Source organism: Lynx rufus, unplaced genomic scaffold (genome assembly GCF_022079265.1).
Source record: "Lynx rufus isolate CCGP_SWC_20201006 ecotype Redwood Valley unplaced genomic scaffold, mLynRuf1.p SCAF_5, whole genome shotgun sequence".
Taxonomy (NCBI): Eukaryota; Metazoa; Chordata; class Mammalia; order Carnivora; family Felidae; genus Lynx; species Lynx rufus.
In genome coordinates, this window is record NW_025814867.1 from 28,867,974 (window position 1) to 28,895,813 (window position 27,840).

At 38.2% G+C, this 27,840-nt stretch overlaps 1 pseudogene; it reads left to right on the forward strand.

The window, feature by feature from the left end:
- The first annotated feature begins 11,618 nt into the window (after positions 1–11,618).
- On the forward strand, positions 11,619–12,000 carry LOC124527338 (NADH dehydrogenase [ubiquinone] 1 beta subcomplex subunit 4-like; annotated as a pseudogene).
- Positions 12,001–27,840: the final 15,840 nt, after the last annotated feature.

A 27,840-nucleotide genomic window follows, 5' to 3' on the forward strand; every position in this document is an offset into this window, starting at 1 on the left:
TTACCAGTGAAGCTGTCTGGTTCTGGACTTTGGTTTGTAGGAAATTTTTAAATTACTGATACCATCTCCTTACTAGTTTGGTCTATTCTGCTTTTCTGTTTATCGTGGTTCAGTCTTGGAAGGTTGTATGTCTCTAGGAATTTACCCATTTCTTCTAGATTGTCCAATTTGTTGGCATATAAATGTTTGTAGTAGTCTCTCATGATCCTTTGTATTGCTGTGGCATCAGTTGGAAATTCCCCTTTAATTTCTGATTTTGTTTATTTCAGCTCTCTCTATTTCTTGGTGAGTCTAGCTAAAGGTTTGTAAATTTATCTTTTCAAAAAACCAGGTCTTGATTTTATTGATCTTTTCTATTGTCCTTTTAGTATATATTTAATTTATTTCTGCCCTGGTCTTTGTTAGTTCCTGCCTTCTACTAACTTTGGGCATTGTTCTTTTTCTAGTTATTTTAGGTGTAAAGTTAGGTTGTTTGAGATTTTTCTTGTTTCTTGAGGTACATCAGATCACTATGAACTTTCCTCCTAGAACTGCTTTTTCTGTGTCCCATAAGTCTAGCATGTTGTATTTCCCTTCTTGTTTGTCTCAGGGTATTCTTTGCTTTCACTTTTGATTTCTTCATTGACCCACTGGTTGTTTGATAATAGCATGTTGTTTAGTCCACACATATTTGTGAATTTTCCTGTTTTCTTCTGGAAATTGTTTTCTAGTTTCATACCCATGTTGTCAGAAAAGATGCTTGAAGTGAGTCTTTTTAAATTTGTTAAGATTTATTTTGTAGCCTAACATAGGATCTGTTCTGGATAATGTTCCATGTGGACTTGAGAAGAATGTGCATTCTGCTGTTTTTGGATGGAATGTTCTGTATATATTTGTTAAGTCCATCTGGTCTAATGTGTCATTTAAAGCTGATGTTTTCACGGCACCTGGACGGTTCAGTTGGTTGAGCATTGGACTTCAGCTCAGGTCATGGATCTCACAGTTCATGAATTTGAGCCCAGAACTAGCTCTCTTCTGTCAGCACAGAGCCTGCTTTGGATCCTCTGTCTCCTTCTCTCTGCCTCTCCCCTGCTTGCACTCTCTCAAAAATAAAGAAAAAAACATTAAAAAAAAAGCTGATGATTTCTGATTGACTTTTGTCAGTATGATCTATCCATTCATGTGCATGGGGTATTAAAGCCCCTTACTACTGTATTGCTATTTCTCCCTTTAGTTCTATTAATATTTCCTTTGTGCATTTAGGTGTTTCTAATGGGTGGTGCACAGATATTTACAAATGTTGGATTGACCCCTTTACCATTATGTGATACCCTTCTTTGTCTCCTTATTACACTCTTTGTTTCAAAATCTATTTGTCTGCTGTAATTATAGCTACCCCAGCTTTTGTTTTGGTTTCCTTTTGCATGTAATATCTTTCCCCATCACTTCACGTTCATTCTGTGTGTCCTTACATCTGAAGTGAGTCTCTTATAGGCTGCATATAGATGGGTCTTTTTTTAAAATCATTTCAGCCACTTTATGTCTTTAGATTGGAGAATGGAGTCCATTTACATTAAAGTAGTTATTGATAGGTGTATGCTTACTGCCATTTTGTTAATTGTTTTCTAGCTATTTTTGTAGTTTCTCTCTGTGCCTTTCTTTTTTTTCTTACTCCTTTTATAGTTTGATGATTTTCTTTAGTGTTATGCTTTTATTTCTTTCTCTTTAACTTTTGTGTATTTACTGTAGGTTTTTGCTTTGTGGTTACCAAGTGGCTCATATATAGCAACTTATTTATAGACAGTCTATCTTCGGTTGATAACAACTTAAGTTTGATCCATTCTAAAGCTCACCATTTTTACTCCCTCCACCATGCTTTGTTTTTGATGGCACATTTTATACATTTTTATCTTGTGTATCCCTTAACTAATTATTGTAATCATAGTTATTTTTAGTACTTTTGTCTTTTAACCTTCCTACTAGCTTTATAAGTGACCTGAGACCTCAGAGATCTCAGGAAAAGTTTAGAGTCAGCCCTTAGATGTGTGTTTAATTAAAAGCTGCCCTTCATGCTGCAGCTATGATGATGAGCCAATTGGCTTCTTTCACAGAAAAATTGAGCTCCTTAGTCTGTTGTCTCTTATTCAGCCCTGGGCGGGTAGCTGTTTATGAGTGCCTTCCTCATTGGTTACAATTCTGTGTGACCCATGAGTATAAGCCCCATGGGGCCCAGAAATGTAAGCCCCCTGTCCTCCAGATCCAGGCAATCAAGGGATAGCCCCTGTGTGGCAGCTGCAAAAGCTGGGTCACCAGATGTAAACCCCAGGGACCAGTTGTGTATATCTGGAAGATACTGGCACTCTGAAGTGTGGCAGAAGGAGAGTGCAAAGATGGCATCTACCTAAAAAATTGGGGGTGGGGAGGAAAGGAAAAAAAAAGAAAAAGGGGAAAAGGAAATTTTTTAAAAAAGCTGATGACCCTTGGCTTTACCAAGGCAGAGGAAGAGGACATATGGTATCGGTCCACCAGATGGAGCATAAAGGTGGCCCCTGAAGGAAAGGTATAAAAAAAGATGGTGCCTGTTAGCTTTAGCAAGGCAGAGGGAGAACATGAAAATAGTGCCCACTGGCCTCTGATCTTGGAGAGTATCCTATCAGGCCCCTGCCCAGTGCTTTAAAGTTAGGAAATGAATCTTTCACATAAAGTCTGGGCACTTTTCAAAGGGCTGCTTCTGTGTGGGGCCTTGGGGTGGGTGAGTCTACATGTGGGCTCTGTAAGAGACATTCCTCAGTTCACCACAGTCCTGTGGGTCTTAAGGACACAAGCCTTGTTGGTCTTCAAAGCCAGATGTTTGGAGGCTCATCTTTCAGGTGTCAGTCTTAAAAGTTGGGGTACCTGGGGGCACCTGGGTGGCTCAGTCAGTTAAGCGTCTGACTTTGGCCCAGGTCATGATCTCATAGTTCTCGTGGGTTCGAGCCCTGCATTGGGCTCTGTGCTGACAGCTTGGCGCCTGGAGCCTGCTTCCGATTCTGTGTCTCCCTCCCTCTCTATCTCTCAAAAAATAAATAAATGTAAAAATAAAAAAAATTTTTAAAGTTGGGGAACCTGATGTGGGGTACAAACCCTTTCCTCTTCAGGTTTTGAGTTCCCTTTGGGTTGTGGGGGCAGGGTTTATGGCGATTGTGTCTCGGCTTCTACCTGCTTCAATGTGGTTTTCATCTCATTTGCTCAATATGAAAGGGCTATTCACAGTTTCTAGAGGGTTTTTTTTGGAGGAATTTTTTTCTGTAGATAGCTGTAAATTTGGGGTGTCAATGGGAAGAGGTGAGTTTAGGATCTGGCTAAGTCACCATCTTGAATCAGAACCTTGATGAATAGGGGCACCTGTTTGCCTCAATTGGTTAAACATCCAGTTTGGCTCAGGTCATGGTATCATGGTTTGTGAGTGTGCAGAGCCCACTTTGGATCCTCTGTCTCCCTCTCTCTGCCCCTCCCCAACTAGTGCCCTCTTTCTCAAAAATAAATAAACTTAAAAAAAAAAGAACCTTGATAAACATTATTATGAAAATATTTTTCCATTGTCCTAGGTTTAACAATTTTTGTACTCTACACATTTCAAAAATGACCTTCATTAAAGTTGCACTTACATTACAGGTAAAAAAAAATTCTTTTTTTTTTTTTTTTTTTTTAATTTACATCCAAGTTAGTTATCATATAGTGCAATAATGATTGCAGGAGTAGAATCCAGTGATTCATCCCTTATGTATAACACACAGTACTCATCCAAACAAGTGTCTTCCTTAATGCCCTTTGCCCATTTAGCCCATCTGCCAGCCACACCCCCTCCAGCAACCCTCAGTTTGTTCTCTGTATTTAAGAGTCTCTCATGTTTTGTATCCCTCCCTGTTTTTATGTTATTTTTGCTTCCCTTCCCTTATGTTCATCTGTTTTGTATCTTAAATTCCATGAGTGAAGTCATATATTTATCTTTCTCTAACTAATTTTGCTTAGCATAATACATTCTAGTTCCATCCACATCGTTGCAAATGGCAAGATTGCATTCATTTTTTTATTAAAAACATTTTATTAACGTTTATTCATTTTTGAGACACACACCGTGAGTGGGGGATGGGCAGAGAGAGAGGGGAAGACACAGAATCTGAAGCAGGCTCTAGGCTCTAAGGTGTCATCACAGAGCCTGATGTGGGATTCGAACCCACAAACCCTGAGGTCATGACCTGAGCCAAAGTCGGACACTCAACTGACTGAGCCGCCCAGGCACCCTGGCAAGATTTCATTCTTTTTGATTGCTGAGTAATACTCCACTGTGTGTGCATGTGTGTGTGTGTGTGTGTGTGTGTGTGTGTGTGTGTGTGTGTGAATACATCACATCTTTATCCATTCAACTTTTGATAGACATTTGGGCTCTTTCCATACTTTGGCTATTGTCAGTAGTGCTGCTATAAACATTGGGGTGCAAAATTCTTTATTTTATCAACAAGATTTAAAGATGCTAGCTTGGCAGTGACCAAAGCCTTGTCTCTTGATGGAATTATAACAAGGACCTCACCCTCCTACAGTCAAATCTTCATTCATCAAGGGGTTTTGGGCTAGGGGAGCAAGTTGTAACAAAATACGCTTTGTTTTAGAATTATTCTTGGTCACACATAAAGGAGACCAGAAACAGGAAGATAGATACTCAGATGGTCTCTGGGTCTTTTTGGCTTCCATTTATGTGCCATTCATTCATTTAGGTTTTAAGCAATATGTGGCCTATTTGCTATTTGCTGGGAGCTTGAGGTCCAGTGGTGACAAAAACAGTCTCTCACTGGATACTCTGGGCATTTGGAGTCTAGGGAGCATACTAGTAGTAATAATACAAATTGTGTGAGTCAATGTAAAATTGTAGGCATGAGAAGAGTTACATGAGAAGGACTCCTGATATAATGAGAACCTAGACAAGGGAGACTTAACCTGGCCAGGGAAGTCAGGAAAGCTTTCTTGGGGAGAAGCCATTTGAACTGAAGCCTGAAAGGATGAGATGGAATTCCAAGATGGAAAGGCCTTTTGGTAAGATGGAATTTAGTGAGTGTGAAAGGCTTGAGAGAAGGAAGCAGTGGCTCAATTGTTGAGGAACAATGTGTAACTAGAAAAGGCTGGAGAAGTGGGCAGAAGCCAGAGCATTGCAGGCTTTATAGACTGTGTTGAAGGGTTTCCCTCTTTTTTTAAACAGATTAAAAAAAATTTGTTTAATGTTTGTTTATTTTTGAGAGAAAGAGACAGAGTGTGAGTGGAGGAGGGGCAGAGAGAGAGAGGGAGACGCAGAATCCGAAGCAGGCTTCAGGCTGTGAGCTCTCAGCACAGAGCCTGACATGGGGCTCCAACCCACGAGCTGTGAGATCATGACCTGAGATGAAGTTGGACATTGAACTGACTGAGACACCCAGATGCCCTGAATAGATTTTTTAAAGTTTGTTTTGAGAGAGAGAGCGTGCAAACAGGGGAGGGGCAGAGAGAGAGGGAGAAAGATAATCCCAAGCAGGCTTCATGCTGTCAGTGCAGAGCCCAATGTGGGGCTTGATCCCATGAACTGTGAGATCATGACCTGAGCTGAAATCAAGAGTCAGACAATTAACTGACTGAGCCACCCAGGAGCCCTGAAGAGTTTCTCTCTTTATCCCCAAAGTAATGAGAAGCCTTTAGAGGGTTTTGACTAAGTGGTATGACATGATCAGATTTGCATTTTGAAAAGATGCCCATTCTGGCTGTGGGTACAGAATGGATTATAGGGGACAAAAGTGGTTCAGGGGATATTCTTTAGAAGGCTACTTATAAATGCACACACATAAAAATGATAGTGGCTTGAACTACAACATGGAGGACATGGAGAGGAGTGGCCATGTTTAAGAAGACTTGGATGTGGAGGGTGGGAGAGAGGGAGGCCTAGCTTTCTGAATTAGAAGACTGTAGAGCTGGGCATGCCACTTGCTGAGTTAGGGAGCAATAAAAGGTGAAAGACCTGTTTTTCAGGAAATGATCATGAGGTTTTTGTGTTTGTTATGCTGAGTTTGAACTTTATCTGAGGGTGCTGAGAAGGGCTCTCAAGTAAGCTTTTGGGTATTGGTGTCTACCCAGGGCTTCCCCCCATAGGTTACCACTATGTCGGGGGCATATTTTAATTCCCTTAACAAACTTTAGTAGGAACCTGCCTTGGGTTTAGACCCTAGACCTGCATTCTCTGGCCCTGGCCTCCTCGAAGAAGTTGCACTGGTCTGTGAAGCCTGTTACAATAGGCCTTCCTCCCCACACAGAACTATCTTGAGCCTCAGCCAGGTAGCATAGTATCTTCTTTCCTCTGCCTTGAGCTACAGGTGGAAGTGACTCCTGGAAGTAGTTTCTTCATCTCAAGTCCATTTCTTTCCATTGTGTCGGAACTGTACTCACCAGCAGGTTATTAGGTGTGGTTCTATTTATCTATTCACCTGTGAATATGAACCTCTTTGAGGGGACTTTAGTGGTGAGCCCTATTCCAAGGGGTCTATCAGTTCTGCTTGCTTCCCAGCTGCCTCTAGCACAAACTTTTTGTCTCGTTCTGTTTTAGCTGGAACAACTTGTTAAAACCCATGGTAAATTCCTGTTTCTTGTCAGGAATTTCTATAGTTTTCAGTTTATGGGTAGAACAAAGAATATTGATAGGTCTTGAGCTTGCTTACTTTACATAGTTCTGTTTGATAACTTGGCACCCAGGTAACTACCTTAAAGAGAATTCTAGAATCCTGTAACTTCAACTTTAGATAGAAAAATACTTGAAAAATATAATAATAATTACAGATCATTCCTTCCCAAAAGAGCAGGATCATTTTCAGTATATAAATGTCTATTTTTAATGATTGATTGATTTACTGATTCACTTATTTAACAAAGATTTCCTGGGCCTGTTCTCAGAGTTTGAATTAGATGGAAGAATTCCTTGTACATCTTTTATTTAGGAATTGACTAAAGAAATCTCTGGTGTCCAATTAACACAGGGAAAATAAATTGTTCAGATGCTCTCGGTGGCAATAGAGTTAATTAATTTTGACCTGATTTTTCAAAAACTTAATTCTCAAAAATCCCCCACGAAAGACAAAAAACACTTATTCATTTGCCAAAAGCGCCTTACTGATTTATTTCTCAACATCCCACTCCTGGTCATTAAAAATGCTGACTGAAATGTTTAAAAACCTGTAAGCTTCATTCACAATTCTGTGTGAATCTACTTTGTCATAAGATTTTTATTTTTATCTACCTTAAGTTTAGGCTGCAGAGATAAGTTGGCTTACTGTGTCAACTTTTAATTATCATAGATATAAGTTTCCTTGACATATAATATAATTTATCTGCATTTTATCTCAAATATACCTGCAATAAGAAAATGAGATACTTCTTGGTGTTTTCCAAATATCACTGGGAATTATATAAGAGATGAAGAGCATGGTTTTTCTGTTTGCTGTATGGGGAAACTGAGTCACAGAGCAGTTAAATACTATTAAAGATCATCCAATATCTATGGCTGAAGAAAATAATAAATTATCTGGTAGGAAATAAAATGTTTCAAATGGATACAACTACCTCTAGTCAACCTCCATGAACTCTTTCATGATGACTCATTCCATTAATACTTTTTCCTCATTTTGAGTCCCCTTCACATATTAAAAATCATGGTCATTCTTATATTGTTGATTTTTGTTCAAATGTTTATAATTATTTAAAATTGCTTTTCATCTATGTGTGGTTTTGATCATAGATTGTGCCTGCTAGAGGAGGGGGCAAACTTTTATTTATTTAATTTTAAATCTCCTTAGAATATAGGGTACAAAGATCAGTGTATAATCAGAGGTCAGTAGATTTTAGTTGATTGTAGCTCTGTTTTTTCTATCTTGTATTGTTTTGACTGAAAAGTTTCTGGAGTTTCTGACAAGACTCTGCTGATTGGTGGTCACGAAAGTAACCCATAACCAGAGAGGTTCCCTGTTTGAGTCTTACACTCTGTCATATCTATGGGCAGATGCTATGAAGAGAAGAAAACTATTTAGGCTGAGCATTTGAAAAGCCTATTATGTAAAGGTTTTGCCAGTGTGTCAGAACTTTGTCCATCTGTTTATTTACTCCTTAAAAAGCACAGACTGGGAATTTTGAGTACTGGGTCAAATTTCCTCCAGCTATGAGAATATGTATAGAAACATTTTCTAATGTTTCCTAAACATTTTCTAATGAGCGATACAAATACTTCTCACCCAACTAATAGGCATGTTAGTCCATAAACTTACAAAGATAATTGAATGTTGAGAAATTCCAGTAGTATAACTGAAAAAAAAATCCAAAGCCTTGATTTAAAAAAATTCTTGCCATCATGGGAATTTTCTATTTTTATTTCTGCAAGTAAGTATTTCAGTTTATGTTCCAGTTTATGAGCAGTCAGATGTTGAAATATTAGTCCCAAGTCAAGGTCAAACATCTCAGACAAAGAATAACATTTCTCTAAAGTACAATACTTCTGAGTAGTTGGAGTGCATATTTCATGAGCAGAACTCATTGATCTGATTCTATCATAATCACAAAACTCAGGCTTCTTTTGAAATGATAGTGATAATGCGCTCTAACAAGTATGGAGCCATCTGTGATCCACATTTTTAGACATTACCTCATTTGGCCTTCATAATGGCTCTATTAGTTGGGTAGAGGAGTCATTATGATTATTAATATGCACATTTGAAAATGAGGATCTCAAAGCCATGGTCAAACCAGTTATCGTCCAAGGTACAAGCTGGTATATAGTGGTGGGGAGAGGCATTTAATTAAGTGCTTATCATGTAGTAGAATGACCAACAGACCAACAGACATTAAATTTTTATATAGAGTATATAGGTTAAGAACATGGTAGAGAGTATATAGGTTAAGAACATGGGTTCTGGTTTCAAATCTTGGTTTTATCACTTACTAATCCTATGACATTGGGTAAATATAAACTTTCTCAGAAAATAATCTTAAAAGTGGAGAAAACACTATCACCTGTTTCCTAGAAAATTAAATCAGTTAAGGGATCTAAGCTCTTATCTTATTATCTGGCATACACAAAAAACTCAATAAATAAAACTCTTAGCATTAATCCAACTAAACCACACACACACACACACGCCACACACACACACACACACACGACACACACATTACCACCAACAACCCTATGAATGGAACAACATTTATATATTCTTTCTTCATAATCACTCTTTGGATGATCTCATCCAGTTTTATGACTCTGAATACTATTAATTCATTGATGACTTCCAAATGTATCTGCGCTTCTTCTCTGAACTTGTACATACAACTGCCAACTTGAGATCTTCTGGATGTCTAAGAGCATCTAAAATGTAAAGTACCCCAAAGTGAGCTCATCCAGTATCTCCTGCAATTTTCTCCATCTTGGGTAATGGTTAACTCCATTCTTCCAATTGCTCAGGCCACAAATCTTAGTGTCCTTCTTAACTTCTCCTAACATTCCTTATGTCTCTTTTGTACTACACACTGGGTCCAGAAATAAATTATGTTGCTTCTACCTTCAAAATACACCCAGAATATTATCACTTTTCACTACTCCCTACTTATCACTATATAACATATGAGGCATTATACTATTTCATCTTGTTTAGTGTCTGCTTTCCCTGTTAGAAGGAAAGCTTCATGAGGGTAAAGAATTTTTTCACTTTATGTATAAACTCACTGTGCTTAAAACAGTCCCTGGCACATAACAGGTACTCAACAAATTATTTGATGAATGAATGAATGAATGAATGAATGAATACTTATTTTATACATGAAGAAACTGAGCTTCACAGAAGCTGATTAACTTACCCAAGGACAGGAGTGGGTAAGTAATGGCACCTAGGTTTATGTGGCTCTAAAACCCACATTTACAAGTACTACACATTTTGTCAGGGTTAACTTCTAGATATTGGTGATAACCTAGATGTGTCTTCAGGTACATGTTAATTAGTGATGTCTTAGCTTGTTCTTGGGAAATAAAGATTTCTTATAATAAAATCAGCCAATGTTTTAAAAAATTTTTTTGTTTTTGTTTTTGTTTTTTTTTGAGAGAGAGAGAGAGAAAGAGAGAGAGAGAGAGAGACAGAATCCCAAGCAGGCTCTGTAGTCAGTGCAGAGCCTGATACAGGGCTTGAACTCACAAACCATGAGATCATGACATGAGCCGAAATTGAGTCAGATGCTTAACGGATTGAGCTACCCAGGTGCCCTGCAGGCAGTGCTTTAAAAAAATGCTTTTCAAGGGTAAGTGCTTGCTGGCCTGAGCACAGAGAGGGAAGGAAGGCTTGGGAGGACGGGAGGAGGGACTTTTGGTCTGCCTACTTGGCTTTTCCCTTCCTGGGCTGAGTCCTCAGATTCCTGAAAGCACTCCTTGCTCAGGCTGGGGAGGTGTCCCTTGTTTTCCTCACCCTCTTTCTCTTTCCCTCCTGTTTCTTTCCATCATGTCTTTTCACTCATCCCCTTCTCCCTTCATACCTTTCCTTCTCTTTTGAACTCTGTCTCTATCCTTATTCCTTATTTTGTGAGACTCCCCCTCACTCTCTCGTGAATGTCAGTACTGTCTACTAGGGCACAAAATTTAAAATTCATTAGACAAAATGTAAACCCTGGCCCCTGAAACCCTGAAATTTCACATAAGTAAATTATCTTAAATTAGTATTAAATAACCTTGGGTTAGGCAAAGATTTTGTAAAGATACAAATAGCAATTATCATAAAAGCTATGGTTGATAAATTAGACTTCATTAAAATAAGAAAAATTATATTCATCAAAAACACTGAAAAGTGAGAATGCAAGCCACAGACAAGAAGGAGATATTTCAAAAGGTTTATATTCAGCACATGTAAAAAATCCTACAAATCAATAATAAAAAGACAATGTAATTAAAAATGGAAAAAACCTTGAACAGATACTTCACCAAAGAGTATATTCAAATGACCATTAAGTGTATGAAAAGTTCCCAACATAATTTTTCATCAGGGAAATATAAATTAAAACCAAAATGAGATCACACAGCACATCTCCCAGAATGACTAAAATTAAAAAGACCTTCAATACTAAGTATTGATGAGGATATGAAGTAATTGGAATTGTCATACATTGGTGGTAGGTATGTAAATAGATAAAACCACTGTGAAAAGCTAAACATGGCCTTTATGTGGGCCCATAATTCCATTATTGGGTCAAGAAAAATGCGATTATATGTTCACCAAAGTCATGGGCAAGAATGTCCATAGTAGCTGTAAGAAAAGAAACCTGGGAACAACTCTTATGTCCATCAACAAGGGAATGGATAAGTAAATGTGGTGTATTTATACAATGCAATGTACACAATTTATACAATGCAATGGCACTACAATAAAAAGAATGGACTCCAATCCCGCAGAACACCATGAGTGAATCTCATAGAAAGTTGTTGAGCAAGAGAAGCCAGACACAAAAGGATGCATATACACTTTATAATTCCCTTTATATGATGTCCCAAAACAAGCAAAACTAATCAATGGAGACAGAAGTCAGAATAGTGATGATCGGCACTTGTGTGCTGGATTGCCAAGATGTCTTTCCCCAAGTACCAGCCATCGCGCCTGGCCACCCTATCCTCCACCCTCGACCCAGCCGAATACAACATATCTCTGGAAGGAACAAGCCAAGCGTTTGACCACAAGAACCCGACTTAAACGGGAGTACCTGCTTCAATACAATGACCCCAGCCGCTGAGGGCTCATCGAAGATCCTGCCTTGAATCGTGGGACCTATGCAAGATCAGCAAATATCTATCCGAATTACAGACCTACTCCCAAGACCTTATTCTTAGGAGCTCTGTTTGGAATTGGGCCCCTCTTCTTCTGGTATTATGTTTTCAAAACTGACAGAGATAGGAAAGAAAAACTGATCCAGGAAAGAAAATTGGATTGAACATTTAACATTTCATATTAAGTCTGGCAATGATGACTTTATGTATTATTGTTTAAATAAATCTTCTATTAATCATTAAAAAAAAAGAATAGTAATGATCTCTGCAGGAGTCTGCTGACTAGGAAGGGGCACCTTCTAAGTATTAAAAATGTTCTAAATCTTAATCTGGATTGTGTTGCACAGGTGCATATGAATATAAGCAATGATCAATATGTATATTTATGATTTGTGCACTTTTTGTATGTTACACCTAAATTTAAAAGTAACATCTTTCCTCCTAGGTATTTACCACAGAGAGATTTATACATAAATATTCATAGTGGCTTTAGTCATGATAACCCCAGACTGGAAATTACCCAAATGTTAATCAACATTTGAATGAATGAACAAACTATAGTCCATTCATACAACCGGCTTTTTTCAGCAATAAAAAGAATTGAATGACTGATAAATACAACAACATGGATAAATCTCAAAATCATTACATTGAGTGAAAGAAGCCAGAGAAAAAAGACTACATATTATATGATTACATTGATATAAACTCCTAGAAAATGAAAATGAATTTATAGCAACAGAAGTAAATTGGTTGGTTGATTGTCTGAGTAGAGGGAGGGACTGACTGAAAAGGGAGATGGGGAAAACTTGGGTAGGGGAAGGAAATGTTCTGTATCTTGAAGTGTCAATGGTTTCCAGACGCATACATGTCTCAAAATGCAAATTGTACCTCTTGAAGGGATGCAGTTCATTTTCCATAAATTATACTTCAGTAAAGGGGTGAAAAATAATATATATCAAATTAAGCATACTCATTGGCTTGGACTTGACTGAAAAGGTGTAGAGGGCACTGGTTACATAAACTTCAGTTTCCTTCCTAGGACCCTTACATCCCCACTAAAGTTAAAGCTAACATAAGCAGGATATGTGTAAGCGAGAGGGACACTCCTACCCACTTTGCCATATGGAGACAAATGGAAGACATGAATGGGCAGTGGAGAGCAAGAATGTATGGTAGATGATAGACATCATACTAGGTATTTGAGCTGAGGGAATTTAAAGGACTGTTAGCTACATAATTGAAAAGAGCAAAAAGAGTATACAGAGATATCAGAGAGGTAGCAATTGCAGGATGCAGCTACCACCCCTAGGTTTGAGGGAAGAGATAGAAGAGGTTAGAATTATTAAAACTTGGAAACTCAGAAAATGGTCCTGGAGTCTGGGACTCAGAGCTTTGAGGAGGAGCTGGCTGTTGCAGGGGTTTCTGAGGCTGGTTTTACAAGCATCTGTGAAACTAAAAACTGGATTTAGCTGCTACTCTAGGAGGACCCTGCTAATGTTGAGGTGAAGAGGCGTTTCGGGTGTGACGCTTTTAGGAACAGGAAGTAAACAGGAGAAAGCATATCCCTTCTCTCTCCATCAGCCTTGCAGTCTTCCTTTAGTGTCCCTGGTGGCAATGCCTAGCAATGAGCAGCTGGAAAAACCAAAATGTGGTTTGCAGATTGCAAGCTCTAGCATCATAAGCACGGTGAAGAAGGGGGTGGGGAGCACTTTGAGGTTGAAATTTGGTCTCAAACTATTTTGTGTTTAAATCTTGATTTTGTCCCCCACTTGTTGTGTGACCTTGGGCAAGTTAGTTAACCTCTCTGAGCCTCAGCTCTACATCAGTAAAATCAAGGTAATACTCCCTTCTTTTTTTAATTTAAAAACATTTTTTACATGTTTTTATTTATTTTTGAGACAGAGAGAGGCAGAGCATGAGCAGGGGAGGGGCAGGGAGAGAGGGAGACACAGAATCTGAAACAGGCTCCAGGCTCTGTCAGCACAGAGCCCGACGCGGGGCTTGAACTCACAGGGTGTGAGATCATGACCTGAGCTGAAGTCGGATGCTTAACTGACAGAGCCACCCAGGTGCCCCAAGGTGATACTCCCTTCTAACCTTGTAGTAGTGAGCCTTCAATAAATGGACCCCAATATTTAATTTCTTTGTTTAGGTGGCACTTTTTCCCTCTTCACACTATTCCCTAAATCACTGCCACCATCATGACCCAATTACCTGGTCCTTGAGATGGCTCTGCTCAAAGGTGCCTCACTAGCTCCATGCCCTCCAGTTTGCTCAAGAGAAGCCTCCTAATAGAGAATCAGAGAACTAAGGTGTGGCAGGGTTAGATTGTGGTCCATGAGGTAGCACTTGGATTTCAGTCCTGAGGAGGAGAAAATTAATCAGCTGGCCTACAAGTATTTCTCTCCTGCTACCAGGAGGACACTTTTGGGAGACAAAGAAAGCAAGTGATCTGATGTAATCTCCTGATAAACATGCTGATAATTGGTCTCCTGGTAAATAAATTGAGATTGACTAGGAGGAGAGTATCCACATATGGAATGCTTTAAGCAGGAATGACCCTGGATTAGGATTGCTTATGGTAAACTAATTTAGAGTCTATGGATTGGCATGGCTCCTTGGTGGATTTCATGTCAGTCACATAATGATCTGGGTATAAAATGGAGATGATTCATAACCTAAAATCTCCTTGCTGTGTGAGGTAATCCACAAATCTCTTTGGAGGCCCTATTATTGCTCTGGGCTAGAGAGTACATGTCTGATGCAGGACAAAAGGATCTGGGCAGCTACCATCCATGTCCTGGACCTCTCCTGGCTTTGCCCATGCTCTTAATTACATGTATCCTTAAAATTACTACTGAAGCTTGATGCTGAGTAACAGAGAAGCTCAAACTAACCCAGAGTGTTGTTGGTATGGTCCAGCCATGCTTTTCCAGTGAGCAAAGTATTATTGAGACCTAAATACAGGAGGGCTCTAGAGGCTCTAAAGGGTATGTATCAGATACTTTGGATTTTTAATTCACTAAATAAAATTCATGTTCTGGAATCTAAACTTATGTGTTTCTCTGGCTATTGTAATTTTCCTTTCTCTAAAGGAATAGAGGTAAAATAAGCACTAAACTTCCTTTAGAAAATAAGGGTTCTAGGGCACCTGGGTGGCTCAGTCAGTGAAGCATCTGGCTCGATTTCATCTCAGGTCATGATCTCACAGCTTCGTGAGTTCGAGCCCTGTGTGGGGCTCTGCAATGGTAGTAAGGAGCCTGCTTGGGATTCTCTCTCCCCCTCTCTCTCTGCCCCTCCCACACTCGTGCTGTCTCTGTCTCTCTCCAAAAATAAATTAATAAACTTAAAAAAAAGAAGAAAATAAGGGTTCTGGTCTTAGTTCTGCCACAAATGGACTCTGTGGCCTTGGTGGAACCCTCACTTTCCTCATCTGCACATAAGGGGGTAGCAATCATACTTGCTTCTCACAGAGTTTCCATGAGACTCAAACAAAAGATGTAGGAAAAATGCTAAATAAGCCGTATAAAAGTACAAAGTCATATTTCTTCTAGAGGTGTCATCCTTTCTATCTACAGCTTCACATTCATATGTAATGTCTATACGATTTAAAGAAGCAACTCCATCTCTTCCAGTAATTATATTAATACTTGCTTGAATATATAGGTAAAAATCTAAATTCTCTTACTATACTGATACTTATAGATTTCCAATTTATCTGTTTTCTACAAAATGTTTTATTGACATATTTTGTAAAAAGCAAAACACATAGATATTAAGTACACAGTTCAACGAATTTTGACAAGTGGATACACCTGTGTAATCCATACTTCCATCAAGACGTAGAAAATTTATAGCATGCCAGAAAAATCCCATGAGGCTTCTTCTAGTCTATCACACCCTTCAGAGGCAGCTATTGTTCTGATTTCTACTGAAGTATGTTCATTTCGCCTGTTGTAGAACTTCATACTTTCTTGTGCTTGGCTTCTTCCATTCAGCATAATGTTTTTGAAATTTAGCTGTATATTATGGCAGATGTAAGTAGCACATTATTTTATTGTTTTCTGCATAGAATTCCATTGTATAAATATGCCACAATTTATTTATATTCCTATTAATGGCCATTTGAATTGTTTCTAGATTTTGGCTGTTAAGAATAAGGCTAAGGAAAGTCTTATACAAGACCTTGAGCAGACACGTTTTCACTTCTTTTGGGCAAATACCTCAGAGTGACATTGCTGGTCACAGTACAGACGCATGTGTAACTTTTTAAGAAACTGCCAAATAATTTCCCAAAGTGTATGAGAATTATAGTTTTTCCATATCCTTGTTGCCATTTGGTGTTGTCAGACTTTTTTTCAGGACAGCCATGGGTGTGTCATGGTATCTTTAGTTTGTTTTTTTTTCTTCTTCCAAGTTTTCTTGGAATCTTAAACTGCTATCTGTGGAACTGCCCTGGGGTATGCTCATGAAGCTGTATGCAAAAATTTATGCCCACTTACATTTTCATGAGAATAAGATCTATACGTTGCAGCTTCTTAAAGTAGCCCTTCATTCCCTCAAAATGCTAACAATCATAGAAAAAGCAGTTTCTAAAGATGTGATTTTTAAAATCAGTCTGATAGCCTAAGCCATAATTAACTAGCAGCAATCAACTATTTATATTCCTACATCTTAAAGATTTTGTTTTACTGTAACATGCAGTTAAACATAACACAAATTCTTACTAGCTCTTAATGTCTTAAAATACCATTTGGCCCAGATTTCTAAAATATCCTCTTGTATACACAGTCCTTTCTATAATGAAAATCATGTTCTCTGGTCCTGTGCTATTAGAAAAGGACATTTGCAGTCCTGATTTGATTAAGGAAAAATTAGTCATGGAGACTTATACAAGGAATGTCTTTTGGTCTACCTTGAACTTGAGGAAATAGAACAGGTAGGAAATAATCGCCTATTCAGCATGCTCTGTAAGGCCCAATTTATGTTTGTAACTAGCCTCATCATTGCAGGTTTTTGGGAGCTTGCTTCCTAGATTGTTATGTTCATGTGTATAATTTAGCAAAAGTTTTCAAAGCACCATTTGTATGTGTCTGTGACTTAAAAAGCTAGTGAGCTTCAGAAGAGATAAAGTTTCCTTTATACAAACCCCTCACATTCACTTTGAGAATTCACACTGAATGAATGAATGAATGAATGAATTCAAGGACTAAAGAAAGAATTGAGAAATTTTGCTCATTCTCTGGATATCCTGTTTGTGCCCAATTCAAAGCATGTCATTAGTTTGTGGTGGTCATTTCCAATATGATAATGATGATCATAATAATAATAATAATAATAATAATAATAAAAAGAGCAGCTTCTAGCATTCATCTTGGTAAATGCTTTTTGTTAGGCATTTGGGTTTGAACAAAAGTAACAAAGAATTGTGGAGGCTTCTGGGTGACTCATTCGGTTAAGCATCCAACTTCAGCTCAGGTGATGATCTCACAGCTTGTGAGTTCCAGCCTCGCACCGGGCTCTGTGCTGAGAGCTCAGAGCCTGGAGCCTACTTCAGATTCTGTGTCTCCCTCTCTCTCTCTGCCCCTCCCCCACTTGCACTCTGTCTCTCTCTCTCAAAAATAAATAAACATTAAAAAAAATTTTTAAGGTAACATAGAATCGTGTGTTGGCCAATCTACACTGCATCCAAACTTCTTGAATATTAAAATAATGAATGAGATACAGTAGGATGGCACTCCATTCCAGACTACCATAGTCATAAATGCATTAGTTTAGTATCTCGTTGGTTGTCATCTGTTATGACTGGGGGAGAAATGGAGAAGGAGAGGAGGTTCTGATATGCTTTTACTTTTTTTAACAAGTTTATTGAGATATAATTCATATATCATACAACCCACTCATTTAAAGTGCACAACTCATTGTTTTCAGTTTATTCATGGAGCTGTGCAAACATCACCACAATCAATTTCAGAACATTTGCATTATCCGCAAAGAAGCTGTTTCCCCTTTAACAGTCCCTACTGCCCCCCCATCCCACCCCCATGCTCCCATTTCCCTTCAGTCTTTCCAGCTCTAGGTATCTATGAATCCATTTTCTCTTTTCATGGATTTTTATGGATATGCCTATGCTGAACATTTCAAATGAAAGAAATCATACACTATGTAGTCTTTTGTGACTATCTTCTTTCAATTAGTTTAATGTTTTGAGGTTCATCCATATTATAACATGTATTCATACTTAATTGCTTTTTATTGTTGAAGAATATTCCAGTATGTGGACATACCACACTTTATCCATTCATCATTGGTAAATGTTTGGGTTGTTTCTACTTCTTTGGCTATTATGCATAATGCTGTGATGATTTGTGAACATCTGTACATAGCTTCTTGCATAGACCTATGTTTTCAATTCTCTTGGTATATATCTAAGAGTAGAATTGTTGGGTCACACGGGAAGTCGATGTTTAACATTTTGAAGAACCACCAAACTGTTTTTCAAAACAGCTGCGCTATTTTGCATTCCCACCAGCAGTGTATCAGGGTTCTGATTTCTCTACCTTTTCACCAACACTTGCTATTATCATTTTTATTATAGTCATTCTAATGGTGTGAAGTAGTATCATTGTGGTTTTGAGTTGCATTTGGCTGATGGCATCTTTTTGTGTGCTTATTTGCCATGTGTATATCTTCTTTAGAGGAATATCTATTCAGATCCTTTGCTTACTTTTTGATTGGGTTATATTCTAATTATTGAGTTATAATACAGTCTTGATATGCTTTTGAGTAATAGAATGAAATGGAAAAAGTGGTAATATGGGTATTTCCAAAATGATAACAATATACATATTGACTGAGATGCTTTGAATCACAGAACTTAAAGAGGTAGAAGTCATTGTAAAGATCCACAAGGAAAGGACCTCCTTTTATAGATGAGGAAACAAATCATTTTGAATATTCAGTGATTTCTTAAGAAGCTATAGCCAAGAGGTAAAAGAACAGAAACTCAAACCCAAGTGTTTTTATGCAGAATTTGCTACTCTGGCTGATGCACTGTATTGCTTGGAAATGCAAAAAGATGCTCTGTGCTGCCAAGAATTCTTAGATCTTTGCCTCTTGTTCTTTAAAGACAAATGCAACATTTATATTTATTGCTATGGATCATACAAGGTTTCTTTTTAGGGTAAGACTAATGGATAATAAGTTAGAGCAGTGCTCTCAGATTTGAGCATGCAGAATCTCCTGGGGGAGCTTGTAAAACACAGTTGTGTCCAGCATATATAATACATAATGTCATGTAAATATATATATATTGTTAATGGCACTTGTGCATCGTGTACAGTGATATATATATATATATATATATATATTACATGAATCACTGTACACGATGCACAAGTGCCATTAACAAAGGCTGAAAAATGTATAGCACTTATTACATGACCCCAAATAAACATCTATTGAGTGGAAATTAGAAACACAGTTTAATGTATAATCTTACAACCATGGCTCTGAAACAAGCACGTATCAGAATCACCTGGAGGGTTTATTAATACACAGGTTGTTGGACTACTTCCAAAGGTTCTCATTTAGTAGATCTGAGGAGGGATCCAATAATTTGCATTTCTAACAAGTTCCCAAGTGATGCTGATGTCTGCTGGTTCCGGAACCACACTAGAGGCAAGAGAACATTTCAGTGCCTGGGAAAAGGATAATATGGTGGAGGAAAGGCCTAAATTATAATATAATGCCATATACAAATGAAAATTTTTTCCAGATAGACTTAATCCTTATCCTTAACTTTTTTTAGTGTACAACTTGCAATACCTAACTTGCTCTTTCTCTTGTGGCTTGAATGGAGAAAATAACAAAAATGTCCATTTTTTAAATTTTCTTAAACGTACATTGCAGAACTTCATACTGTCCAGATAGTTTGTATTCTGTGTGTGTGTGTGTGTGTGTGTGTGTGTGTGTAACTGTAGTTATTCACAGTTACAGGAAACTTCTTTTAAGGTTATAGTTATAGGAAACTTATTTTAAGGTCAAAGAAGTTAAATAACTTATAAAAGATTACTATTGAACATTAGGTTTATATATGTGCTTATATACATGTGTGCTTATATATAAGTACACATATATATAAAGGAAAATATTTGACAAGGATATTTGGTTTCACTTGTTACATAGAGTGGCTGTTTCTTCTAAAACAAGGCAGCAAGAAGATGATCACTCTGATCACTCAGCTAGAAAGCCGATCAGATTTCTCTGGAAGAGCTAAGTCATGGCCAGGGTGCTTAGAGTATATAGTGCTGATCCTTGCATACCATAAGTCCTCTGGAAATATTTGTTGAATGGATGAATCCTATATATTTTTTGTTAATTTTTCAAAATGTTTATTTATGAGAGAGAGAGACAGAGTGCAAGCAGGGAAGAGGCGGAGAGAGAGGGAGACACAGAATCCGAAGCAGGCTCCAGGCTCTGAGCTGTCAGCACAGAGCCTGATGCGGGGCTCAAACCCATGAACTGTGAGATCATGACCTGAGCTGAAGTCGGAGGCTCAACTGACTGAGCCACCCAGGTGCACCAGGATAAATGCTATATCTGCCATGGGTTTTACTTAGCCTCAGTCATGTAACTGTCAAATTGAAAAACATGGCTGATAAATTGTAGCTATACTTTTCAGACTTTCATATTAAAGTGAGAGGCTTATGAATTTCATTAAGACTTTCTGAGTTTTTTGTATATCTTTTTCCCCTGGGAGTTCTGAATCAATATCCATCCTTAACCTTAGGTGATCAAATATATTTAAAAATGAATGCCACACATCTGACACAAATTATGCTCAATTTGTGTCACTCAATTATTCCTGAATTCTATGAGAATTCTATGATGAAGCATTTGGAAGTTACCTAACGAATTCACCTAGATAGAATATGTTTTAAGTTTTTACCATACTTAGTGTTTTGGTTGAATCTACTTAAGATGTAAGGAAATTTTTGTGGATAACCTTAGAAGAAGTGTTAATCATAAAAAATAATAATAGAACCAAGGTTGAATTATCTACATAAAATATGGAAAATTCTCATGATCTCAAGACACCAAGGCTATATATCCAGAACCAGCTATAAATTATTTTCCTTTATAAATTTTGTAAAATGGTAAAACATATAGATACCCAACCAGCTGACTGCCTATTGGGGCAAGTGCAGTGGAAGAGTGCATGGGCTTTGGTTTCAGAGCTATATTCACATTCTGGCTTTTGTTACTTCCAGGTTGGTTGACTGTAGCAGATGCTGTCATGTGTTGCTCGGATCTCTATTCGGTACTGAAGAATTTATTTTCCTCAGCTGCTGCTAGTGCTGTAGATTGTGTCCAACTGGTTTTCATGGACGTGTAAAATCCTGGCCCACACATCCCAACTTAGGACAACTCTTAATGGCCATTACAGCTCTAGAACTCCCTATGGGATTAGCTGAGGCCTCGCTGAGACTCTATTGAAGCCCAACGCTGCTTTCTTCCCTTCTCCTCCAGGTATTGATCTTCAGAATACAAATTCTCTGAACACAAATCTTCATCTCAGAGTCTGCTTTCTGGGGACCAAGGTGCAACAGTGATCTTTTATAAGTTATTCAACTTCTTTGACCCTAAAAGAAGTTTCCTATAACAATGCCTATCTCATTTAGGGTTGTTATCAGAACTAAATTAGATAATGTGTTTAAATGACTTTAGCACAGTGTCAGACACAGGATAGATACCCAATCTGTTACATTCCTTTCTCTTCTTCAGCTAGTTTTCTTTCCTGTTGGCTGTTAAGTCAGTTTTTCCTTGACTATTCACCTCGTGCAACCATAGATAAGTTGGAGAATATGAGATGTGAGAGAGTGTGAAAACTTTCACTTGGTTTGCCCAACCTCAGGCAAAACAGTCTCATTCTGGGACTAATTACAAAGAAATATGGTGTACAAAATATATACCACATAGCGTACCAGGCTATGGTTCCCAATGGCTACTTCTGCACTAGTTTTCTCTGACTGCCAAGAAAATGGATGATAAGCATTTTTTAAGTCAATGGTATCACGTTTGATATTTATGTATTTATTTGATATACCACATTTTAAATTTTTAAAAAATTTTAATTCTAGTATAGTTAGCATACAGTGTAGCATTAATTTCAGGTGTACAATATGGAGATTTATCAATTCCTTACATCACCCAGTGCTCATCACAACAAATGCATTCCTTTATGTTTGTTATTAACTGTTTCATGTACTTAGGTGCTCTCATATTGGGTACATATATATTTACAATTGTTATATCCCCTGTTATGTTGTCCCCTTCATTATTATATAGTGTCAATCTTTGTCTCTTTTTACAGACTTTGTTTTAAAATCCATTTTGTCCAATATAAATATTGCCACTCTGGCTTCCTTTTGACATCCATAAGCATGATAAACATTTCTCCATCCCTTCACTTTCAATCTGCAGATGTCTTTAAGTCTGAAATGACTTCCTTGTAGGCAGAATATAGATGGCATTTTTTTGTTTTGTTTTGTTTTGTTTTGTTTTGTTTTGTTTTGTTTTATCCACTCTGTCACACTATGTCTTTTGATTGGAGCATTTAGTCCATTTGCATTCAAAGTAATTATTGATATAAATGTATTTATTGCCATTTTGTTACTTATTTTGTAGTTGTTTTTATAGTTTTTCTCTGATCCTTCCTTCTCTTTCTTTCTTTTATTGTTTGCTGGTTTTCTTTAGTGATATACTCAGATTCCTTACTCTTTATTTTTTGCATATCTGTTACTGTTTTTTTTTGATTTGTGGTTATCATTCAGTTTATATATACTATCTTCTGCTTATAGCAGTCATTAGTAAGCTGATGGTTGCCTAATTTTGAACTCATTCTTTCCTCCTCTCCCCTCCACATTTTGGTAACATATTTTAAATCTTTTTATTTTGTGCTTCTCTTGACTGATTTTTATAGATACATCTTTTTTGTGTGTGTACTTCTTGGTTTTTGTTTTTTTTACTCTTATTTGTGGTTTTTGTTTCTACTCACAGAGTCCCCCTTAACACTGCTTGTAGGGCTGGGTTAGTGGTCATGAATTCTTTTAACTTTTGTTTATCTGGGAAACTCTTTACCTCTCCTTCTATTCTGAATGATAGCCTTGCTGGACAGAGTATTCTTGGCTGCAGATTTTTCCCTTTCTGCACTTTGAATACATCATGCCAACCCCTTCTGGCCTACAAGGTTTCTGCTGAAAAATTAGCTCATAGCCTTATGGGGTTTCCTTTGTATGTAATGGTCTTCTTTTCTCTTGCAACTTTTAAACAAATTTTTTTAACGTTTACTTATTTTTGAGAAGAGAGAGACAGAGCATGAGTGGGGGAGGAGAGAGAAAGAGGGAGACACAGAATCTGAAACAGGCTCCAGGCTCTGAGCTGTCAGCACAGAGCCCAACATGGGGCTCGAACTCATGGACTGCGAGATCATGACCTGAGCCGAAGTCGGATGCTTAACCGACTGAGCCACACAGGCACCCGTCTCTTGCAAACTTTAAAATTCTTTCTTTATCACTATTTATTTATTTATTTATTTATTTATTTATTTGCCATTTTAATTACTTTGTGTCTTGGTGTGGATCTCCTTGGGTTGAATTTGTTTGGAGATTTCTGTGCCTCCTGAATCTGGATCTGTGTTTCCCCTCCCAGATTCAGGAAGTTTTTAGCTATTATTTCTTTAAATACATTTTATGGCCTCCTTACTCTCTTTTCTACTTCTGGGGTCCCTATAATGTGACTGTTATTATGCTTGATAGTGTTACTGAATCTCTAAGTCTATTCTCATTATGTAGTATTTGTTTATTTCTCAGCTGTTCAGTTTGATTGCTTTCCATTGCTCTGTCCTCCAGATCACTGATACATTCCTCTGCTTCCCGTAGCCTACTATTTATTTCATATATTGTATTCTTAGTTTCATTTATTGAGTTTTTCATCTCTGATGTATTAGTTTTTATCTCTTGATCTAGGTTCTCACTGATGTCCTCCACACTTTTCTGAAGTCTAGTGAGTGTCTTTATGATCCTTACTTTAAATTCTCTATCAGGCCCATTACTTGTTTCTGTTTCACTTAGATCTCCTACTGTGATTTTTCTCCTGTTCTTTCATTTGGAACATATTCCTCTATCTCCCCATTTTGTGTATCACTCTGTGTCTATTTCTCTGTATTAGGAAAGTCAGCTACATCTTCTGCTCTTGGCTTTATGAAGAAGAGGTCTTATAGTGACCTACAGTGCAGTGCCCACTGTTTACCAGAACCTGGCACTTCAGGGGAGTCTCCTATGTGTGTTGTTTGTATCTTGCTGTTGTGTCTGAATCACTTTTTCTTTCAGTCCAGATGTCTGCCTTGACTCTACCTGTTGTGAGCTGTGCTTGGTCTCTGTGGTGTTAATGAGACCCTCACAGGCCAGCTCTAAAGGGGCATGACTGCAGGAGGGTTCAGAGATGGGACAATGGTGTTAGCAAAATTTGTACTAAGCCACTAGTCCTAGATTGGATCCCCCAAGCATGGTAACCCCCCAGGGGTGAGTCATGGAGTGGCTGTGTGGTGCAGTGTCTGTGCCTATGGTGGCTGGGCAGGGCCATGTGCTGAGTTAAGAAAATTTGGTCTGTGCCGAGAACTGAGGCCAGCAGACTTAGAGTGGTCTAGTCCTCATGAGAACTCCTGAGTGGGGTGCACTGCTAGTGGGTTAGGTAGTAAGTGTCTGTGCAGCACCACCCCCACAGGTGGATCTATGCTGGGGGGCAGGGGAGGAAAATGATGCTTGCCAGTTTTTTGTTCCCAGAGAAATCCCCCAACATGCTCAGAAATTTGTGTAAATAGATCTCACTCCTATTTGCCCCAGGCATTTTGTAAACTGTCACTTCTATGTTGCCTCTCAGTGGGTTGTTGTTACTTTAAGGGCAGTAACCCAGCTATCACTTCCTCTCCAGCTTGCCTGTGCTGAGTCAGCTAACTTTTAAAGTTCCAGGCTCCAAGTCCCCACTGCTTATACAGACTCATAAAATTCAGCCTCTCTGGTTTTCAAGGCCAGACATTTTGGGGATCCATCTTCCCAGTTTGGGCTTCCTGATACTTTCCCCTCTCTACACCTGCAGCTCCCTCCCTCCTGCAAGGAGCTCTCAACCACCATTTCTGCCCTTCCTATGCTCTTAGATGTGACTTCTTGTCTACATTTAGTTGTGGAGTTTGTTCTGACAATCTTTGGGTCCCTTTCTAGTTTACTTACATGGATGTGAGTGATATCTAGTTGTAAACATAGGATGGGGGAAGCTTAGGATCCTCCTACTCTGCCATCTTCACAAGTTCCTCATGTGTTTGATTTAAATAGTCAACTTGAGAGAACCTGAGCATGCTTTGAGAGTCTTTTTAAAAGAGTTTTACTCCTTTCTCCTCAAAAATATCAAACAGTAAGAATATACTGAAGTGCTTCAGCATGTAACCAATTGGGTCATATGGTATGTAAAGCCAACAGTGTCATATATATGATATAGTACTACTCATTAAAAATGGAAAGTCTGCAATCCACATGTTGCTAAAGGGGTTTAACCCAGATAAGGGCTCTTGGAGTGATTATCTATTTTGATAAACATTTATTAAGAATATTTCTATGTTAGGCTTGGAAGCTGTGGAGGTGAATAAGACATAATTCTCTGCCTTAAAAAAAAACCCTCATCTTTTAGTCCTTGGAGGTGCTGGCTGTGTGGAATTCTTTATTAGTGGTAAGGGGGACCAGAAATAAAATGTCAGGGGGTGGCTAGGTGGCTCAGTAGGTTAAATGTCTGACTCTTGATTTTGGCTCAAGTCATGATCTCATGGTTCATGAGTTCGAGTCCCATGTTGGGCTATGCACTGTCAGTGCAGAGCCTGGTATTCTTTCTCTCCCTCTCTGTCCCTCTCCCATTCGTGCGTGTTCTCTCTCTCTCAAAATAAATAAATAGAACTTTTTAAAAATAAAAAAAAGAAATAAGATGCTAGGTGATTTTTTTTTACCATAATAGCAATCTATGTAATTTTTGTGATTATATATGTAATCTATGTGAGAGTGTAGCTAATATAAAGTGTTCATTCTATCCTTCTTCCTTTTAATAATAAACAACTTCCCCCACAATTTTAACTGGGTGTATGTCCATCTAAATAGAAATGACATTTCCCAGCCTCCTTTGCTGTTGGATGTGGCCACATGACTGCATTCTGGCTGATGGTATATAAACAATAGTGATGTGTATGGTTTTTGGGTCACAGATTAAAAGGAAGCTTTCTTAAAAGCAAGCACTCTGCCACCATTATCTTTCCTCCACACCACTGGCTGGGAGATGACCCATTCAAAAATGGAATCCATATTTTGGGCATGCAGGGGTACCTATGAGCCACTGCTTCTGGAATATTATATAAGAAAACTATTTTTATCTTATTTAAGCCCCTATATTTCATGGTTTCTTTGTTATAGCAATTTGGTCTATACCCTGACTATGACGTGTATTATTTTATTTAATCCTTATAATACTTATTATGTGAGGTATTTGTTAGTATCCACATCTATAGAAGAAACAGATTCAGAGATTAATTCACCCAAGCAAGTAGAAAAACTGGAATTCAAGTCTAATTCTTCTCTCCACATGGATTCTGTTACAGGAGAAAACTAAAACATTTTTAGTATAGAAAATGAAGGGCCATGGAGACATGACCTAAAGTTCATAAAATCAAGTAAGAATAGTCTGAACTGGTAATACTTATCAAACCTTGCCTTTAAGAACTGGGGGCTTCTTTGAAGATTGAAACCAGAAGAATTAAAGTTAACATAAAGAGGAATTGTTCTATTTTGAAAGAAAGTCAACTAAGGTTGACTGCCCCAAGAAGAAGTAAAACTGAAAATATAAACTAGCGGAAGGTAGTTTAGGTTGTTCATTCATGGTAGACTCAGGTTAGGGTTTTGTATGTATTTGGGTACATCCTTAACTTGTGATTTTAAGTTTTAAAGAACAACTCTGTCTTCCTACCAAGTTCCCCTTAGGGCCTCGCTCTGCCAGAAATCTCAGATGGACTGGCTGGCACAGCGTGCCATTCCTTAAATTGTCATGCTGGTGCTAGCACAGCACACCAAGCTGTGAGCAGCTTTGCTGCCAACAACTTCAACGAGGAAGAAGCAGACCATATGCTAAGATGTGACCTCTGTAAATGTCCTTAAATTCATAGTGATGAACAAGCAGGTGCTTAATAACCATATTTTAAAATTATGTCACAATTTTGGGTTTTGGAAGAGCATCAATCCATCCCATATTCACAATGAGAAGACTGTAGATTATCTTTTAGTTGGTTGCTCTTGGATGTTTCCTTTTGTGAGGACCTTCAGAATAAATGTGTGAGATAAGTTAGTTTTTTGTCTTTGAGAGAGGCCACCTTCCCTTAAGTGTGGCCTCAAGTGATCTGTCTCATTTCCCTTTCTTCCAACAAGTGTGTTTTGATGCAAATTACACATCCACTCCACCCCTGTCCTTCTCTTCTTTACTCTGCTTCTTTCTATTTATGCTAAAGGAAAGAATGTCCCTCCTTTCAAACATCAAAACTGAGGCCTGTTTCCTTCCTTCTTTTGTTGGGATATTTTTCTGTCAACTGTCCCTCTTAATTGACCCTTCAACTTTTCCATCTGGTGATCCTTGTCTTTTTTTAACGTGTGCGCGCGCACGCGCACACACACACACACACACACACACACGACACCTTGTGGTGGTTTTGAATGTGTTGACTTGGCTAGGATGAGTAACATTCCCCAGAATTCCCTTTCTTGTATATATCTAGTTAGGGTGGGCCATAGGGAGATTCTTGTGGGAGATTTGGAGGGTAGAAGTGAAGCAGCAGTCATGTTTTAGCTCACACACGTTGTCATTTATCTAGTGACTCACCCAGTGGCTGTGAGGCAGCAGACCGGTCTGCAATTGTTCTACCTTCCCCTGTACCTTCC